Consider the following 6,789-nt stretch of genomic DNA (forward strand, 5'->3'; position numbering starts at 1 on the left):
TTCGGATGCGGGATGAACTCCTAGCACCAGATCGCATGCGAGGAATTCAAGAGGAGTTGGCGGCATTCTTTCTTGACCACGTGATCAATAAAGACGGAGAATACTATGTGGACCATGTGTTCACATATAATTAGGGGATTATATTATAAGAGATCTTATATTGTATATATGTAGCCAGTAGCGTCGGATAGATATACGAAAACTTGTTGTTCGACCAATCTCTCGGAGAAGGGGAGGTTGATATCACTTCTCTCTGTATGCATATGTTCATGACGATCTTCTGTTTCCTTCATTTTTGCTTACTAGCTAGCGTGTCGAGTGCTCTCTATACGTATAGTACGTAGCGTCGACCAAGCACGGAGATAAGAGATGACACTTCTCACTATTAATTAATTAGCTACCTAACACAATATATGAAACACCTTAATTAACCATACAAAACCCCCAAATCCCCCCCTCAGAAAAAAAACAAAAACCCTAACCCCTGAACAGTTGACGCGTGGATGCCTATTGGTCCCGGTTGGTGCCACCAACCGGGACCAAAGAGCCTCCTGCCTGGGCTCGCCGCACCGGCCACGTGGAGGCCAGTCTATCCCGGTTCGTGTAAGAACCGGGACTAAAGGCCAAGGGCATTAGTAACGACCTTTTAATCCCGGTTCCAAAACCGAGACAGAAGGCCCTTACGAACCGAGACAAATGGCCCTTTTCTACTAGTGTACGTCTCCCTCATAGCTAGTGTTCCTGATTATAACTGCTGATACTCCCAATAAAGCACTTGTTCCATCCCTACATATTGCACCAACGGCACGGAACAAGCCATTGCCAGACACCGCTGCATCATCATTAGGCTAGTCATAGTGGGAGTAACTTAGCTAGTAACATAGCGCACTTCGAGAAAATTCTGCTTATGTGGCAAATAATTAATGAGAGACGGTAACATAATATGCGGTAACATAATATGTTACTGTAAGACAAGATGAGTCCGCGTTAACTCGATGTTCTCCATGTAAGAGGTGAGCTGGGAGCCTGGGATCGGCTCGTGGCACCATTAAGCCCAAAACGCTAGCTTGGCTTGGATCCGATTCAATTAAATTTTTTATTGCATCCACTTAAATTCAATCAGGCCAAAATAAAAATTGAAGATACTTCTTGACCAAAGAACTCAGCCATGCCACCTTTTTTTTGGATCAGAGGGAGTATAAAAAGTAAGCCATAGTAAATAGTGAATACTAATAGGAAAAAAAACAGCGAATCTTTCATACTTGAATATCCTGCAAAATGCTTGCAAAGAGGGTTAGGAGGGTATGAATGCACCAATCATCATCATTAAATTCAGCATTGTAATTAGGAATGTAACCCATTATTCTTAATTGTTCCCACACGGTTTATGCACCAACTAACGATGAATGCATTCGGCGCAGATTCATATAGAGTACTCTCTAGGATCTACTAGACAGTAATTGCGCGAGTGTCAGCACTACAATGCTCCTGGGCAAAGAAGATGCGATTCCCGGGGAGGTCAAATGTGAAGCGCGTGTCCACCTACTGCGCCGCGCCGAGCACCGTCATCTCCTCGTCCGGCACGACGGCGAAGCACAGGTGCTGGTTCACCCTCACGAACAGCAGTTCCGGCTTGATGAAAAGCCTGGTCGCTTCTTCGTGCAGGTCGAAGGTCAAGCTCGGAAAGCGCACGTGGTCCCACGAGACAAAGCAGACGTGGTACCCCTGCACCGGCACCGTCGAGCGGCGCGCCCCCTGCTTGTGCATGTCCGCCGCGACCTCGGCCTCTACGACGTCATACGCCGCGCGGACCAGCCTGGTCAGGGGAGTCCCGGGGTCGACGACGGACCCCCCACGACGGGTTTGTAGATCCCGCCTAAACATCGCCATCTTTACGCCGTTAAGTTTTTTCCTGTTGAAGCTGATGTCGACGATGCGGATATAGTACGTGCTACTTTGGCCGTAGCCCGGTCCCGTGAACAGCAGCGACGTGCTCCGCATGTGCTCGTGCCTTGGGATGTCGCGGCCGAAGCGGAGGAACCCGTGCCTGGCGCCGGGGTGGCTCTGTCCGGGGAAGAGGCAATATGAGAACCGCGAGTCGGCCAGCCCGCGTGCGGTGAGCTGGCGCAGGAACGACGTCGGGTGCCTGCTCAAGCTCAGGGCCCCGGCGAGAACGCCGTGATTCAGGCCCACGAATCCGTCCGTCGTGTGTGCGCACAGAAGATGAGGTTGTCGACGTCCCTGTTGTGTTCTCCTCCTCCTGCGCCGGGGCTGCCGGCGAAGGCAAACGTGTCGCTGCCGAGGTAGCCGTGCGCGGCGACGTTCCAGGAGGTGGTGTAGAAGCTGCACCGGTTCCGGCCGGAGGGGGTGTAGGGGGGCGTACACTTGGGGTCTGCGGGCTTCATGTGCTTGTAGCGAGGGGACTCAGCAGAGTCGAAGACGGCGCCCTCCTGCCGAACCTCAGGCACGCAGGGCTGGCACTGCATCCAAGTCAGATTGCCGACGAGGTCCAGCCCGAGCTTGTAGAAGTGCCTGGTTTGGCCGGAGCCGACGCCGACGAGGACGCCGTACAAGGGCCACGCCACGGGGGCTATGTGCGGACCTATGCTGGTGAGGTTCGCGTCAAATTGCCCGAGCCCGCCGGCTGTGTCGTGGTTGGACACGATAGACAGACTGAATCCACCGCTCGGTGTCGGTGGTGCCGCATTGCCGGCGACGCCGTGGCTGGCCGAATTCAGCAGAGCAAGGAGGAAGCAGAGCTTACAAGCATATAAAACAGACATGCTTGATTCCTCCGATCTCTATACTAGGGCTATGTTCGATGAAGCCAGAAAGACGGTTGAGCGTACGTCCTTCATTTGGAGGTCGTCTGTTAAATAGACTCAGAAGAATCCATCTCTGGAGTATCTATCTCTAGATGGATATGCATGCATTGGTGACTCCGATTACTTAGTGCAGCCAAGATACAGGGCGGCTAATTAATCAATCGACTCTGAAGTATCTCTAGATGGATATGCATGCATTGGTGAGGAGAATACTCGACATGTCGATGGTTGAAATGATACGAAAGCTCCCTAATTCCTCCAACAACCTTATTAATGAGTTTTTGTCAATAGTACTCCCTCCTTTCGGGTTTACGGAAACCAACGACCAAAACGGTGCGACCAAGGGAACCTTCCGTAAAAAATATTATATGTCGATAATTGTGAGAGCTCCTAATCGGCACTTCAGGCGCCAAAAAATCGCTACGGCGCTCACAGCCCACAAGCTATGGGCGAATGTTTTAAAAATGCTCACGAATTCGAAAAAATATTCATGAAGTTCAGATATGTTTATGAATTTGAAAAAAGTTCATGGATTTGGAAAAAGCTTATGAATTATAAAAATGTTAGCCCATTTACAAAAAGTCTAGAATTTAAAAAATTCAAGGATATGAAAAGGTTCACAAATTTTAAAAAATTCACAAGGTAAGAGGACACTGGCGGATGCCGCGCTGTGTTCGTTGGGGATGGGGCATGCCCGTCCCTCTCCCACTGAGAGGTTCCCTTCTGCGGCCCGGAATGTGGTGTACTTTTACCCCTGTTTGATGGGCATGCAAAAGTATCAATCCTTCATTTTAGTTTATCCAGAGGTTGCGGCGAGTGAAGCGTTGAACAACATCCGAAGCTTGTGCCCTTTGCTCGCCCCTGTACCTCCAAGAGTATCTCATCTGCCGCTGGGGCATCGAGAGTGGCATCAGGACTAATTCATCTTAAAATTTGTCGTTGTTATGAGCTAGAGTGAGTAGCTAATTTATATAAATTCTACTCCCTCAGTTTCTGAATATAAGTCTTTTTAGAGATTTGAATATGGAGTACATACGTATTTTAGAGTGTAGATTCACTCATTTTGCTTTATATGTAATTCATATTAGAATCTCTAAAAAAACTTATATTTAGGAATGGAGGGAGTATTTGATGTATTTTGTTGCTTTTCTTCCAAGAAGTCAAATTCGTGCAAACAAACAAGTATAGTGCCTACAATTTCTAGGTATATTTTGCTCTGAGCTCACATAAGTTGGTGCTGTACCAACAACATCGTCGCTTGTCAGCTAACTGTTGGTGCATATTCCGTTCACTTCTAGTGTTTCCTACAATAATGCAAACATCATCCAGATCTTTTTCTAGTTTCAGCAGAGTAGAAAAAATGCATTTCGAACATGGGTGAACATGGACCAGACGGGTGAATGCATTCTTGGATGTCGCTAATCTTTTGACAATCTATTGTGCTTGCTACAAAAGCAAAATCACAAAAAGCTACTTCACTCATGGAAAAAAGAAGTCAAAGACAAAATTCAGTCTAATTTCCCCATGTTGCTTCAGGGGCATCGAGAACAAACAAAATGACATTGGTCGCAGGAGATCGCATACTAATCCATCCAAAAGAATCAATACAATATGGATTCTGTGGGTAGTAGAGCCTAGATTACGTTCGAATACCAGGGAAATCACCTTGTTAACAATGACAAATCATTAGCCAATTCTTTGCAGAATGGCATGAACGTGTGCGGCGCCCCCCTACAGAATTCCGTCCCTCGGTCATATTTTCGTAGTACTTAGGCGAAGCCCTGCGGAGATAGCATCACCATCATAGTCACCTCGCCGTCATGTTGCCGGAACTCATCCACTACTTCGCCGTCTTGCTGGATCAAGAAGGCGAGGACGTCACCGAGCTGAACGTGTGCTGAACACGAAGGTGCCGTACGTTCGGTACTCGATCGGTTGGATCACGAAGAAGTTCGACTACATCAATTGCGTTAACAAACGCTTCCGCTTACGGTCTACGAGGGTACGTAGACACACTCTCCCCTCTCGTTGCTATGCATCTCCATGGATAGATCTTGCGTGTGCGTAGAAAAAAAATTATTTTCCACGCAACGTTTTCCAGCACCATGGTCCTTCTTGCATTACCCTCTCCCAATCACAAGGCAGCAAAACTGAAGAGTGTAGAGGTTCGGTTCCCGAGGCTTGAAGTTGACTTCCTGTGCAAGATCCCAGGCGGATCGCATGTTCCTGAAGAACCATCCCTGACTGTAAGGTTTGTCAATGTGAACCCTTGCCACCGCCATCCACCTTGCTGCATCTTGAGGGATAGCTTCCTCATCAACCACGACATCATCCATGCCATCCTCACAGAGCCCTAGCTCCGCCATCATCCTCTCTACCTCCAACTTTCGCCGCCATCTGTCAAAACCTTGCCCGAAGATGAAAAAACCGTCGGGCGATGAAAAACAGCGGAGCCCTACACCGAGCCGCCTGCCAAGGGAGGAACGACCTAGGCCGCGAAGCCCTAGGCGCTCCTCGGAGTCAGATCGGCGGGAGGGAAAAAACTGATCTCAACGGCGGCTGCGGACGCCTCCGAGAGGAAGAAACCCTACCGAGAGGGAAAGATTCTAGCAAATACAAAAGTTGGACATAAAAAAGGCAATTGTTGTTTGGGCTGCGTGGCCCAGTATTTTCTGCCAACCTATCCTCTCATCATCGTTTCTTCTTAATTAATTTACTGTCTACTACTTCCATACGAATGCAACATCTACTTTTGCTTGTGCGGGTGACTCCGGAGGCGACTCAAAACCTAGGACAAAAAGCTCTATCTCTTATCGCTCCGGCAGTCGGCCATGGCGGCCCCACCCTTCCATCAAAGATGAAGGGAGCAGGGGTGCACCTTGTGACCCTCACTGCAAACAAGCACACGAAGTATGGAGGTGTTGGAGTGGCGGCGATAGCGCATGGCATTGCATCAAGGTGGAATAGGCGCGACCATATGTAGCTTCCTGCACCTTGGGGAGCAACTTCATACGTTATTGGGCTGCCAGTTGTTGCAAGCCTAAGCTTGTTCCTCCCATGTATGTATGGATGTATATACTGCCAAAATCCCTTTTGGCGGCCACGCTCGAATGAGGTTGTTTTTTGAAAATTCAAAATTCATCAAATTTCATAGTTTTACATTCAAATTTTTTTTAATAAAATTTAGATATACATAGAGGCATAATACACATGTGTGTAAATTTTCAGGACTAAATATATTGAAGTGAGGACTGTGAAAAAAATATAAATCTAGGGCTATTTAACACATAATACTATTCATTCTCCCAGACCCTGAATTTGTCTTTTTTATACAGATCACATTTCAATATATTTCATCCTGAAATTTTACACATACCATCCTTCTTTATTTGTAAAAAAAATGAATCTGAAAAGTTTATTTTTTTTAAAAAAAGAGGCCTTCATAGAGGCCGAGAGCCAAAACGCCTCAGTCGTATGCACAAAGATCAGTTGGACAGTTCATCCTTCCTCGAATTAGGAAGAACAAGCTTTGGCTTGCAACAACTGGCAACCCAATAAGGTAGGAGCCAACTACCGTGTCAACCGTCACATCATTGCCCATCCAGTACAAAGCATTTTAGATTATATCTTGATTTTTGCTTCTTGTGTACAGATATCATTAAGGCTCAGTAAACTTTTCAGCCTCCCACGGTCGCGCCTATAAAAGCACACACATCAAACCGAGGAGATCTCCAAACCGAGAGGCGGTCACAATCACTTGGCAAACATGGATACCAAGGCGGCAACAACGCTTGCCCTGACGCTCGTCCTCAACGAGCAAGTTGTCCAAGGTAGAGTCCTCCACCGAAGACCAGCCCACTGGCCCCAACCGCTCTCCACCGGTGGCAGCGCCTCCACCGGCAACGACGCCGACAACGTTGAATAAGAGCACAACAACACCAGCAGAGCTACATGCAAACTTGAG

At 47.7% G+C, this 6,789-nt stretch overlaps 1 pseudogene; it reads right to left on the bottom strand.

Annotated features, from left to right (window-relative positions):
• The window catches only part of LOC119358996, a 10,291-nt pseudogene extending 7,508 nt beyond the window's left edge, over positions 1-2,783 (bottom strand).
• Between the last annotated feature and the right edge of the window lie 4,006 nt (positions 2,784-6,789).

Source organism: Triticum dicoccoides, chromosome 2A (assembly GCF_002162155.2).
Source record: "Triticum dicoccoides isolate Atlit2015 ecotype Zavitan chromosome 2A, WEW_v2.0, whole genome shotgun sequence".
In the NCBI taxonomy this organism is placed as follows: Eukaryota; Viridiplantae; Streptophyta; class Magnoliopsida; order Poales; family Poaceae; genus Triticum; species Triticum dicoccoides.